The sequence below is a fragment of the Nyctereutes procyonoides genome, unplaced genomic scaffold (genome assembly GCF_905146905.1).
Source record: "Nyctereutes procyonoides isolate TBG_1078 unplaced genomic scaffold, NYPRO_anot_genome, whole genome shotgun sequence".
NCBI classification, from domain to species: domain Eukaryota; kingdom Metazoa; phylum Chordata; class Mammalia; order Carnivora; family Canidae; genus Nyctereutes; species Nyctereutes procyonoides.
This window is the reverse complement of record NW_026575159.1, coordinates 27,683,468-27,698,661: the sequence shown is the minus strand read 5'-3', so window position 1 is coordinate 27,698,661 and position 15,194 is coordinate 27,683,468.

The window sequence follows — 15,194 nt, the reverse complement described above, 5'->3', positions numbered from 1 at the left end:
CTTCATGTGGGTGATTCATGCATTTAACATCCCAAAGAGGTGTCAGACTCATCTTGTCTGCCACACTTGCAGGTGGGTGCTAAGTTCCCAGGCATATTATATAATACCTTGTACCACCTGCCATTCTCTCTTCTATACTATGAATCCTAGTCAAACAAAACCAAATGCTGGTCTTGTACTGAACTTTGATTTCTTTGTTGTGATGCCATATTTCGAAGCTTGTTTGTACAGATCCTCAACACCTTCTCAGATAAGTAATTTCCAACAGGCTTTGAGACTCAGGTCAAGCATCTCACTCTTGGAGAAATTTTCATTGTCCCCATGTCTGCACTGGGGCATCCTTGTCTCCATGCCAATGGCATGCCGAATTCAACCTTTCTGTACACACTACTGTATCACAATTTGGAGTTAATTTATCTATCACACCAATGTGAGGCCAGGTGTTTTATCTTTGAGCTCTGTATCCTCAATATCTCCTAAAGTACCTGAAATATCTTCATTTTCACCATTATCATTACCATCTTTATCACTATGATTTATTACAGACATGTGAACTGACTCTCTTACTCCATAAGGCAGGGGCATTGGCACATTTTCTTATTGAATGCAGACTTTCCCCACAGTAGTTCCAAACACTACTCCATAATTTAGCTAGACTTTAAGTATAATATCGTTAATTGATAGAAGTAATTTTGGTGCTTTTTAATATGGCAACTCTCTAGTGAGCATTAAAATCACTGGAGAGCATAAAATATGCAGACCCTTTTAATTTAATAGTAAGTTCAGAGCTAATTTAAATGTGGAGCTTCGGGGATTAGAGCCTAGTGAACTTTGGGTGCATTTATGGCTTATTCCATAACATTACATAACCTCACAAGGCACACTGATTCTCTCATAAAGGACAGGGTGATGCCTTGTAATACTCTTAGAGCATAACACCATTCTGTGGGTTGTCATCACCCAAACCACCCATATCATGATCCTCAAACAGGGTATGTGTCCCTTCTTCTCTGTTTCCATTGAATAATGTAACATCCACATCCCAGCGTGATGGGATGGGTGTTAGAGGAATAACAAGCCAGACACTGCTAAACACAGGATGAATGTCTGGGGTTTCAATTCTGCCTAAAGATTTGGGAGAGGGGCACCTGAATGACTCAGTCAGTTAAGCATCCGACTCTTGGTTTTCAGCTCAGGATATGATCTCATGGCTGTGGAACTGAGCCCCACATCAGGGCTTCTCTCTGTCTCTCATTCTGGCACACTCTTTTCCTCTCTCTCTCTCTCTTTCTCTCTCTCTCTCTCAAATAAGTAAATAAATTCTTAAAAAGAATTTAGGAGAAACAGATCATATCAAGGTGAGCACCAATATATCATAGGTCACAATATACACTTAGATTTTAAAGATGAAACAACACAGTTCAAAGAAGTTTGAACTTAGGCCAGGCTGCTTTGTGCTGGGTCCCAGATTGCCACATGCTCTCTTTTCTCTGTCTTTAGAGCCATGCCAACGGAAAACACGAAGTCGTGCAGACCTATCGTTTACAATCTCAACTTCTCATCACAGGATATGAAATCCTTCAGGATCTGGCCTCTGATCACTTTTCCACCTTCAACTTTTGCCAACCATTTTTTCATACATTGTGCTTGCTATGCTTTGGGACTTATCCTAAGCACTCGCATAGTAGATGCCCTGCATGCTCATCCTTAAAATCATCCAGCCACATGCACACCTGACTTTTTTTTTTTTTTTTTTTTTACACCTGACTTTTTATGAACATGCCCCCGGATCTTTCCCTGCTTGTCCTGGATGGTTGATTCTGTCTCCAGATGGCTGTGACTGCTTGGCTTCATAGTGAAAATAGTCACCTCCCCAAAACTTCATCCTCAGTGTGGAAAATATTTTCCCAGTTTCAGACCAACTCTACTATAGGTGTGTCAAAATTACTGAGAGTATCTAAAACCCTTCCTAATACTTGCTTCGCTGTCCTTCACTTCCTTGAATCTACTGGAAATCCCCCTCCTCATTTCATCCTTTCCACCTGACAAGATACCCCTACTCCTTAGGGCAAGATTCCACACCAATGCCTGCTCCAGCCTCAGTAATCCTAGAACCCAAGCAGGATACCACAGTAGAACCTGGTTCAGCAATGAGATGTGATTCTTTCCCTATGCCTCTCGCTCAGTAGGCTGAGCCTGTAGAGAATGGGGAGAGTACAATATTAATTTTGTGTCTTCAGGGACTAGGATAGTGTTAGACACAAAGTATGAACACACAAGCTTACTGAATTAAGAAAGAATCAGTGATCGGGTAATGTAAGAATAAAAAATATATATGCTGAACAGAATATAAATTATTTATTCTTGTAAGAGATGTGTTTTTTTTTAAGATGTTGTCCTGCTAATGTGCATTTCAATATTCCCCTCTTGTGCTGAGAATAAAGTCAGAACCTTCAAAAGACACACCCTCAATATGTCTGCTAATTCATACATTGCAAGATGTGGTTCCCTCTTGCTTCAACAGTCTCAAATCTTGCCAGTGGAGTTTCGTGCTTTGATAAGATTCACTGCTTGTCATTTAATTCCCCCCAAATGTCATTTCCTTAGTGCTTCTCAGTCATTTTTCTTACACAGGCCACCTCATCTTCTGGATGTGTGATTGTCCTCCTTGCAAGGCTTAATGCTGCCCATCATAGATGTTCAGACTACGAGTCAAGCTCTGGGAAACATTCCCTGACTGTCTTGCCATTCCACATTATGTGTTCAGCTGGTGTTCTGTGGATTCTTTTGCTATCGCATGTAGCGCACTGTATCATATTAATGAATTTATTTTCATAAAACTTCCTCCAATATGCCAATAATATACACAAATAGTACATGGGAATGGATTAATCATTCATGTTGTTTCAGTCAGCTTTACTAAAGTATGATTTATATTCAAGATTTATCAATTTTACTGTACACTTCTGCGAGTTTTTATACACATATATAATAGTCTATCACCACAAACATGGTACAGAACATTCCATTACCTTAAAAAGTTCCTGGCAAACATTAGTTTGTTTCTTTCCATATCATGTTACCTTTTCTAGAATTTCTTTTTTTTAATAAATTTATTTTTTATTGGTGTTCAATTTGCCAACATACAGAATAACACCCAGTGCTCATCTCATCAAGTGCCCACCTCAGTGCCTGTCACCCGGTCACCCCCACCCCCGGCCCACCTCCCCTTCCACCACCCCTAGTTCGTTTCCCAGAGTTAGGAGTCTTTCATGTTCTGTCTCCCTTTCTGATATTTCCCACTCATTTTTTCTCCTTTCCCCTTTATTCCCTTTCACTATTATTTATATTCCCCAAATGAATGAGACCATACACTGTTTGTCCTTCTCCGATTGACTTACTTCACTCAGCATCATACCCTCCAGTTCTATCCAGGTTGAAGCAAATGGTGGGTATTTGTCGTTTCTGATAGCTGAGGAATATTCCATTGTATACATAGACCACATCTTCTTTATCCATTCATCTTTCGATGGCCACCGAGGCTCTTTCCACAGTTTGGCTATTGTGGACATTGCTGCTATAGAATTTCATACACATGGAATCACACAGTACATCTTTCTTTGTTTCTGGCTTATTTTATTTCATTTATTCACAATGCTTGTGAGATTCACCTATGTGGTTATATGTTTCAAATTTTATTTTCTCTTTTATAAGTGAGTAGTATTCCATGGTATGGATAAATCACAATTTTTTTATCCTATCACCAGTTAATGGACATTTGGATTGTTTGCCATCTTTGACAATTATGAATAAAGCTGCTACGATCATTTGAGGATAAGTCTTTGTGTGGACACATACTTTTCATTTATCCTGACCTAGAAGTAGAATTGTGGATTCATGTGGTAAACGTATATTTAGCTTTGCAGACACCATCAAACTGTTTTCCAAAGAAGTGTCTCATTTTGCATTCCCATCTTCAATACAGTAGGAGCTGCAATTAATCAGCATGCTTAACAATGCTGGAACTAATAATCTTGTTTAGTTTTAGCCATTCTAACAGGTATTAGTATCTCCCTGCAGTTTTAATTATATTTTCCCAATGAATAATGGCATCAAGTATTTTTATTTGCATATTTACCCTTTATGCATTTTCTTTAATGAAATGTCTGTTCAGATCTTTTGCCCATATTTTTAAACCGGAATTTGTGTTATTATTATTGAGTCATGAGAGTTTATTATATATTCTGTGAACGCCTTTTATCAAATAAATGTTTTACAAATTTCTGTCAGTTGTATTCATTTCTTCACTTTTGAAGAACAAACATTTTTAATGTTGATAAAGTCAGCAGTGACTACATTATTTTTGTTTCAGTTTTCTTTTCCTCAGGACATAGGGAATTGTTCGGTACACAGTAAATGTGCCATAAATGAGCCAAATACTTTAAACTAGACACGATGGAAAAGTTGACATATTCAGACTCATCTGTGCTCACATGTGAATGAACTACTGATTCACCTCTCTAAGGGTTGGGGCACAGTGTGCCTTTCAATGGGAACAAAGTGAATCTTCTCCTTTCGAGAATTTTCTCCTTTGTCCATTTGAGCCATCACAGTTTCACAAATAAAACACTGGCTGACACAATTTTGGCCTGGAAAAAAATTTTAAATGTCTTGAGAGCTACTGCCTGCAACCATAGGACAGCTTGAATGTGCTCCCAGAAGTCATTTGATTCTGAACAAGATTCATTTTCTGTGAGTTTTTCAGGATGAGTTAGCACCAAATAGTATTTCCTAATAGGTAAGCAAGATGACAAGATCACTTAGCATGGCCTATATGGCTCTAGAGGGGCTCAACTTTGCCCACTTCCTTGACGGCATCTGGCTTCCTCTCAGTTTATTCTAGGTTCCACATTCTTGGAATTATGCACTTATCTTTGGAAAGATAAACTTAACCTTACTTCTTTCTCCTATTTCGGACTAATTCTAATTCATCCTTCAGATCTCAAACCAAATAGCATGTATTTAAAATAGCCCTCCCAGCTAAAGTAAGTCTTTCTTACACATTTTCCATACTCCATTATAGTTCCCCCATAGCATTTATGAAGTGTGCAATTGTATAATTGTGTACATTGTAAACACAGACATGTCTGTTTGCTTACCCTCATCTCTACAACCTAGCTCAGGGCTTGGAACATGGTAAATAATGGAGAAATGTAATCATATATGATGTGTACATAATATGTATATCCATAGAATCTCATACATATGATGTAAGAGGAAAAGAGAGTACAAGTACTTTTTATTTCTCATTTTAAAAATCAAATATAAAGAAATCTTGGAGGATATCTGTTAGCAACAGTGGTTGGTTTTTGGGAAAAAAAAAAACAGCAAAAAGCACTACAGTTAGACTCTCTGGAAACTAGTCATTATCAGGCCAAATTTGTCTCTTGATACTTCACTGACACAATTTCAACCTGAGTGCTGTAGATGGTATTTATTTGCATTATTTTCTCCAGCAGAAAGATAGTGCAAAGGGCAATGAGCAATAGTGCAGATGAGTGGAAGGCATTCTAAATAGAACAGCTAAGGATCAAAGATAGGAAAGGTTGTAGCAAGGGCTGAAAATGTGAGAGATGGAGAGTAGTGATTAAAGTGATTGAGAGATTGATTAGAGCATTTGAAGACTGGATTAAATACGATAATCTCCATAGATAATCTAATGGAAGAACATTGGCTGACACTGAATCACATTTTCCTTGTGTACTTCTTAAAAGCAGTTCTGAATTCCACTTCCAAAAGGAGGTCCAAAAATGGCTGAAGTGTTTCTCATTATTTATTTATTTATTTATTTATTTATTTATTTATTTATTTTGAAATTTTATTTTATTTATTTTTTTCGGCTGAAGTGTTTCTATCTTTGTTGTGTATTTAGAGTCTACCAGTTATGTCTGAAGCTCAAGCACGTCTCTAAACATATAACATCAATATGTAGCCACTCCTGTATATGATTTGCATAACTCTAAAGAGAACTCACCTTCTGACTTCTTGAGATGATCAGGGGGACATTCTCAAAATAAAACCATGAAGACTTTTTTTTTTAATTACCTGTTCCTTCCATCTCTTCATTGCATTTACCCAGATCCCTTAGAAAAGCACAATGAGCAATGTAGACATTCACATAAAGGTGTTTAAGAGTAGGACACATCAAAATAAATTTTGTTCGTGTGGAATTTGGATTTGTACAATTTACATTCGTTTCTTTTCTCTTTCTCTTTTTTAAAGATTTTATTTATTTATTTGAGAGAGAGAGAAGGAGGAGGGGGAGTGGATGAGGAAGAGGGAGAAGCAGACTCCCCGCTGAGCAGGGAGCCAGACATGAGGCATCATCCTGAGACCCTGGGATGATGACCTGGACCAAAGGCAGATGCTTAACCAACTGAGCCACCCAGGCATTTCTCTTTTCTCTTTTGAATACAGAATTTACTTGGCACTTTACAAAAAAATTACAGTTCTTGGCATCACATAATTTTACTGATGTAAGAGATCTTTGGCCAATGTCAATAATAATAACTCACATTTATTAAATAACATTAGGCATAATAACTGCTTTAATTGGATGATCCTATTAAATCAAACCGCCCAACTCTGAGCAGGCACTTCTCTTTTTACTCTGTTGAATGAGATCAATGCTCAAGTTCAAATGGCTAGTATACTGTTGAGTTGAGGTTGACATCTGAATCTGTCTGACTCTACAGCCCATGCTCTCAGCCTCTATGTCTCAGTTCCCCCAGATGACATTCTGTCCAGGCCTGTTACTTTTTTCTCATGGGGAAGGGGGCGGGGTCTAGGGAAGGAGTGAATGATAAAGATCAATGTCTTAGTAGTGGTGGAACTAGAATTATTGTCTAGGCTCCTAGGTTCCATTATCTTTCAACTACTCCTTTCAATTTAGTTTAGATCATAAACATCAGAACTCAGTCTTCTTAAAAACTCACTCTTTTTTTTTTTAAGACTTGATTTATTTATTTTAGAGAAAGAGAGAGTAAGTGGGGAGGAGGCAGAGGGAGAGAGAGAATCTGTCAAGCAGACTCCATGCTGAGCATGGAGCCCAACTCAGGGCTCCACCTCAGGACTCTAAGATCATGACCTGAGCCAAAACCAAGAGTTAAACACTTAACTCACTGAGCCACTCAGGTGCCCCTAAAAGTCATTCTTAACAAACACTTGATATCGTGCTAATTATGTGCCAGTCTTCTAAACCCTTTTATCTAATATCTCATGTCATCTCCACAACAACCCTCTAGGTAGGGACAATTACCCCTTTCACTTCACAGGTGAAGATCTGAGACATGCATTGACTAAACCAACTGTCAAAGAGCATATAACTAGTGAGTGGCAGCGTTAGGATTGGGTCCAGGCAGTCTGGTTCTAGATTTTGCACTCTTGACCACTTAGATAGGCTGCTTCTCTTCCAGCTACAGCTAAGAGGGGGCAGAGCCATCATCTTCACATGATAGTGGGAGGAGGAATGGGAGTCTGCCCGAATGTTTTTTTTTTTCCCCACACATTTGCCACATTTGACATAACTCCCTCAGAGTAACTCAAATTCTGAAGTAGAACAATTTTTCAACCAGGAGAACAAAACTGAAAAGTGCTACAGATAAAACCTATTTCTGCTATGTACTGGCATTGGTGACCTGCAGCAATTGACTTGGGGAAGCCCAGTTTCCACAGAAGCAAAGTCCCTGCTCTGCCTACAACCCAGTATTTATTTGGATGAACAGATGAAAACCATTTTAAGTGCATGTATATGCAAAATACTGTAAATAAAAATTGTAAAAATGAAAGATAAGGGTGTCTTTTGGGATTCCTGGGTGGCTCAGTGGTTTGGCGCCTGCCTCCAGCCCAGGGTGTGATCCTGGAGTCCCAGGATCAAGTCCCACATCGGGCTCCCTGCATGGAGCCTGCTTCTCCCTCTGCCTGTGTCCCTACCTCCCTCTCTGTGTGTGTGTCTCTCATGAATTTGGATTTGTACAATTTACAAAAAAAAAAAAAATGGTGGTGTCTTTTTTTACAGTTACAGTAATTTAGTAGAGTGATGACAATATCAGTTTCAGACATTATATACCTCTCTCAAAATACTGCAGTTACACCAGTATACTCAGGCATTCATTAAATATGTTTATATTTTATGTTCATCCTTTCAATGGATATTTTTGAGGACTAAAGTATAAGATGTTCATTTCCAAGGTCAGTGTATGATCATTTAACTCATTGGTTAACTCTGACACTGATTTAGATGGTTCGGGAAGAGAGGCACTGAGGAGGTGATCATTCTTCATCAAAGGCAAGGCCTTGTTTATTTTAGCACTGTCTTTATTTGCTGAGTACAATGTAGAGCACGTGGTAGATGCTTAGTGGATGCTTCTTGAATCAAATGGAGTAGACATTCATCCAAAACACACAGCTTTCCTCCATGTGTTTATTATAGAACCATTTTACTAGTCTTGGAGAGGAAACTAGACATCTATTTTAATACTATGTCCCAATTCCTAGAGGCAAACTTGTGTTCATTACTACTTAAATTAAATCTCAATGTGTATGCCTCATGCTCTCCATACTGACGGACTACTGGATATGACTTGAATTAGGTATGAAGGATGCCATTCTGTACTTCACCAAGTTACTAGAGATGCAAAGAACGGTTGTCTGGAGTGATTTGGGAAGATTTCCTATCATGACTGTCATGTATCCTACGCTAATAGTATCTTTCTGAAGTCAATGAGAGCATGTTTCATGAATTGTTGGGGTCAGGAGGAGGGGGGGTAAGAGCTGCACTTAAAATACTCATGATTTTAACTGCCCAGATATGATACTATCCTCTTTATCCCTTATAGATTGTTTTCCCAGCACTTTTGATATTTCATTGGCGTTTTACTAGTTTGTTTCTGCCCTAGAATGACTTTTGATTATAATAATACTTTGAGGAAATCATATAAATTATTTGGCCTGGTTTCTTCCTATTAAAAATATGTGGAAAATGTAGTCATTTAGAAGGTCATGATTTCTCCCAAATCATGCAGTTGGATGGTAGCGAAACAGACTGAAGTTCACATTTCCTAGTCCCCAGTTCAGAGATCATTTTACTACAAGTAACCTAATGTAGGATGCAATGTCCATGTTTTCATGTACTGTAGAAATATCCCAAGCCTCTGCATCAGTTTAATTCAGAAAGTAACTTTCTTAGTATGCGTGTGCGCGTGCACACACACACACACACACACACACACACACACAGAACTTTACATAGCTCTAGCTCCAGGAGACATCTGTAAGTGTACTTGTCAAGAACTATACAAAGTAAATCAAATTTTATCTTATTTTATCTGTACATAAAACAGGGTTTGTTTGTTTGTTTTCTGACTTTATAAATGAGAAAGGAATTTTCTGATTCTAAGGCTGATTGACATAAAAAAATCTTTCCAGTATCACAACTGGTAATGACAAATGCATGTTTCACCATGAGGTTTGTATCACTGGGTCACAGTATATTCTCAATACTGATCCTCCTTTCTATGAGTTTTCATATATCAGTGTGTTCTAGGGAAATACTAATTTCTGACATATGTGTCTTTTTTCATATTAGCAAATGTTTAAGAACTTGGAGGTATAAGAGTTGGCTTAGGGAGGGGAAATTCAGAAAGTCAACATTGTTTTCTTAATATCTGTAATCAAATAGTTAAGAGATAGAACGAGGACTAAAGTGTCCATTTTTGAAGGAGATGGACTGTGTTTCAAATTACAAGGGGACTTCCGTCAAAGCACCAAGGCAATGGGATTGGCTGCTGAGACATGCATTCCCTATTATCTTAGGTATTGTGCCTTCATTCTGTGACTTATTTTTCCTATTTGTTTACTTTCTTCTCTCCTACTTTTCCTTGTCCCTCACATTTCTGTAATACCTGATGTGTGCTGAGCACTATGACTGTCATCGAGGATAAAGGCAAGAATAGGTCCACACTTTTTCAGAATTATCATTCTATTAGTGGATACAGACTCATAATTATAACATAGTGTGCCAAATGTAAAGGTAAAGACAGAGAAATGCAAAGACATGCAGAGGGGGAGAACTAAATCAGGCAAGGAGATGATAGAAAATACTTTGTAGAATAGATAAAGCTAAGGCTAAATGAATAAGGATCATTACCATAAATGAGAAGAAGCAATATAGAATGTGGGCATTCTAAGCAGAAGAAATAGTCTGTGTTGAAGTAGCCACACAAGACAAAGGGTGGTAGTTGAGCCCCAGCGGGGAAGAGGGTGCTGTCAAGGGAATTAACATAAACTATGATGTGAAACTAAAGTAGTTATCTCTGTATTTACCTGTGAATTTATTTGCTTTTGATTTTATCTTCCTTGCTAGTGGCCATAAGCTTCTATTCAAGACTTCTTCAGCTAAGAAGTAAACTACCCTCAGTTGGTAAGAAGGATAAGAATTTTCCCAGAAGATAAAAAGAAAGTCAGAGGTGAAGGGGAAAAAAAATCCTCTTTCAAAATGAAAACATAAAATGGAAGCATAACATTTTGAAATTATTGATCTTTTGTGCTAGTGCTATCACATGGATGGCAAGCTATCCATATCATTGGAGTATCAGGAATCGCCTTGCAAAATAGCTCCACAAATTGCAAACAAATCAAGGATATTCCATCATTACTGGCACAAACATTGGAAACAGGTAGATTTTCTGAAGTTAACCCTGTGTCCATTTTTTTTTCTGAGTTTTCTTTTCCTTCTAGGCAAAACAAGAATGAAACTACCTAACTCTTCAGATCAGAAGAAAATTCAACCAGATTTTGTTCTACATACTGGCCCTCAGTGAATAATGATTGGTTCCCCACCAAATTTTATACATATATCTAAAAAGACATGAACAGAAATCTCACGGAGGAAGACATAGACATGGCCAACAAGCACATGAGGAAATGCTCCGCATCACTGGCCATCAGGGAAATACAAATCAAAGCCATAATGAGATCCCACCTCACACCAGTGAGAATGGGGAAAATTAACAAGGCAGGAAACAACAAATGTTGGACAGGATGCGGAGAAAAGGGAACCCTCTTACACTGTTGGTGGGAATGTGACCTGGTGCAGCCACTCTGGAAAACTGTGTGGAGGTTCCTCAAAGAGTTAAAAATAGACCTGCCCTACAACCCAGCCATTGCACTGCTGGGGATTTACCCCAAAGATATAGATGCAGTGAAACGCTGGGACACCTGCACCCCGATGTTTCTAGCAGCAATGTCCACAATAGCCAAACTCTGGAAGGAGCCTCGGTGTCCATCGAAAGATGAATGGATAAAGAAGATGTGGTTTATGTATACAATGGAATATTCCTCAGCCATTAGAAACGACAGATACCCACCATTTCCTTCGATGTGGATGGAACTGGAGGGTATTATGCTGAGTGAAGTAAGTCAATCGGAGAAGGACAAACATTACATGGTCTCATTCATTTGGGGAATATAAAAATAGTGAAAGGGAATAAAGGGTAAATAGGGGTGGTAGAAAGGGAGGTGGGCGAGGGGTGGGGGTGACTGGGTGGCAGGCACTGAGGAGGCACTTGATGGATGAGCACTGGGTTTTATGCTATATGTTGTCAAATTGAACACCAATAAAAAATAAATTTATAAAAAAATAAAATAAAATAAAGAGGGCATAGTAGAATTATGAAAAATCAGAGGTTGAAATTTCCTTAGAGAGCATGTCATGGCTCTTAATGCACTTTTCCATCCACTTATTTTTATTTATTCATTTGACAAACATAATTGGGCTCCTACCACAAGTTGGAAGCCACATGTGGCCAAAGATAAAACACATTTTTCTTTTTCTTTTTTTTTAAGATTATTATTTATTTATTCATGATAGACAGCGAGAGAGAAAGAGAGATAGAGAGAGAGAGAGAGAGAGAGAGAGAGAGAGAGAGGCAGAGACACAGGCAGAGGAAGAAGCAGGGTCCATGCCACGAACCTGATGCAGGACTCCATCCCAGGACCCCAGGATTGCGCTCTGGGCCAAAGGCAGGCGCTAAACCGCTGAGCCACCCAGGGATCCCAAAACATATTTTTCATGTTGAGGAGACCACAGTGAGGTGGAAGACGGGGACATAGAAATGGACAAATATTATTCAGTCTAGTGGGTTCTATAATAGAACAAGGCATGAAATACAATGGAATGAGTGATTTCCTATATTAGTTATCAGGTCAACTGCCCTGTTTGGTCAAGCGAATTAGGACGGGTGCTACCATATGTACAACAGAGGACTGCCAACACCTCCAACAATGGAGACTGAGATGCAGAGGAAGCTTAAGGGTGAGGATGCTGAGGCTATGGGAGTGAGACCCAAGAATAAGGCTCAAGTAGCAGTTTCTTCCCTTCCTTGTAGAGGCCTGCTACTCCCTGGCTTTTGCTCAATTTCCAGGCTTTTCTCCCATTTTGGCCCTGGGTTTGCTTAATCTGAAGTATCAGTGCCACTGCAGCAAAATTGAAGGATTCTGGATGAATGGTCAGGATTCCTGCGCCCTTGTCCTTGATTAGCTATGAAGTCACCCATCCTCACTGTTTTTACAAATTATGATTTTTTAAATAAAGAATTTGGCATTCATGCACTACCTTATCCTAAATTGCATTCAAACAAACAACAATTGAATGAACAAAAAAACAGCTCTGATGTTCGCTGTTCTAGTTCATGCTAATGTATATATTATTAGGTATGTCATTAATTGATAATATGATTTCTGTTACTGAGGAATTTAATTACTAATATGTCTGTAAGGCAACATGGATTCTAAAGGGAAGGTGTCTATGAGAGGCAACTGCGCGCTAGATGATATAATAAATGTATCACATCCATCTCTCATTTCATTTTCATAATAAATCTCCATGGTAAATATTAGAATCTTCATTGTATAGATGTAGACAATAGAGACCAGAAGTATTTGAAATTTTCCCAAGGTTAAAAGAATTGGTAAACAATGGAAAGGAGATTTAAACTCTTGGCCGAGTGACTCCAAAAGTCTCTCTCTCTCTCTCTCTCTCTCTCTCTCTTTATATCCTAGAAGACCCATCAAACTGAAGCTGTCATAGTGTATTGAATGGTTTCAAAATGATCAACATGGCCAGACTGCTGGCAAGGTCGCCCACCTTAAGGTGTCTCCTTAAATTTAAAAAAGCTCACCTGAAAAAAAATAAACACTAACATATGTTCTCTGAGACCCCCAAATTTTCATAAAACATCAGATGTCAGAAGGAGATGAGCAAGAGAGGCAGTAATTGCCACAAGCTGTCTGAAGCAGTGTATCTCTCAATTAGCCACCATTCAGAATAATAAAGTTATGTGCCAGTCAAACTTACAGCCAAGTTCTTAGCAGCTTTTCCTAAGTAGATTCTTACGTGGGAAAAAGAAAGAACAAAAGAGAATTAGCCAAGCAGAGGGCATTCTAATTAGTGTGCCATGTCTCTCAACCTTCATGTTAATCACTTTCTGAAACTGGCACAACACCTCAAAGACAACAATTTCTCCCTATGTAGTGGTCACCTGCCACACAACTGGGTCTGGTAGATATTTTGGTCTTCTCCGATTATTTTTCCTTTTAGTACCCTTGAATAGGAATATTAATCACTTTGAATATATCAGATGAGCGTATGCTCCATATGTATATAGTGTAAAGAACATGTCACACGACGTCTCACTTACAGGATCCTGGTGTTGAGGATAAAAAGCTCACCATTTCAACATCTCCCCCTCTGTAGATGAAAACACTGACATTCCAAGTACACATATGGTTCAACAAGATCTCACAGTAACTGAGGGCACTTGATCTTTGTGCCATCTGTATGCTGGTGTGTGGGTGTGCATGTCAGGGTACTTGTCTGAACAAGTATATGCCCTTTGCCAGAATAGTTTCCAGACAATGTGGTAATACAGCTGCAGATGTAGTGAGATGTGAGGTGGGATTAACTTTCTGGAGCCCCAGAGAAATAGTCATAGAACAAAATAAAGTTTGAACTGAGTCTTGAGTAAGATGACTTAGTGTGGAAAAAGGCAAATATCATCTCTGACAGAACTTCATATGCAAAAGTAAAACATTTGAAAGAGCTGGCTTGATTTGGAAGACAAGAGCCCCAGATGCATATCAAGAAGTTGTATTTAAAAGTCCATTGCATGGTGCCTGAATTCAATAAATGTTTGTGGGATGGGATGATGTAGAAAGAAGAGGGTACAATGGAATACAAGATAAAGAGGGGGAGATGAATGCACTATATATAAAATTCAGTTTTATCAGAATTTCCAGAGGCAGGGGGAGGTATCTAGATGGCTTAGTTAGTTAAGCATCTGACTTTTGATTTTAGCTCAGGTCTTGATCTCAGGGTTATGAGTTCAAGCCCCACATTAGGCTTCATACTAGACATGAAGTCTACTAAAAAAAAAGAAAGAAAGAAAGAAAGAAAGAAAGAAAGAAAGAAAGAAAGAAAGAAGAAAGAAAGAAAGAAAGAAAGAAAGAAAGAAAAAGAAAGAAAGAAAGAAAGAAAGAAAGAAAGAAAGAAAGAAAAAGAAAGAAAGAAAGAAAGAAGAAAGAAAAAGGAAGGAGGGAAGGAAGAAAAGGAAGGAAGGAAGGAAGGAAGGAAGGAAGGAAGGAAGGAAGGAAGGAAGGAAAGAAGGAGGGAAGGAAATTTCCTGAGGAACTCTCTCTCTCTCTTTTTTTTTTTTTTTTTGGAACCCTCGTGTTATTATGAGGATGAATGAAAATGTTGATCTTTGGGATGCCTGGATGGCTCAGTGGTTGAGCAACTGCCTTTGGCTCAGGGTGTGATCCCGGGGATATTGGGATTGAGTCCCACATCAGGCTCCTTGCAGGAAGACTGCTTCTCCCTCTGCCTAAGTCTCTGCCTCTCTGTGTCTCCCATGAATAAATAAAATCTTTTTTTTTAATGTTGATCTTTGGCCTCATAAAAGATTTTTGAAAGGAATTTCAGTAGATGAGGGGACAAAAACTTAAAACTCTTATCTCAAGATGAAATCCACGACATGCCTTCATGGGGCATTCAAAGTTGTGTGGCTCATACTTCCTCTTCTAGACTCTGCTCTCACACTTTGCTACCCCTACTCTGGTTCATCAGTCCCTTATCCTGC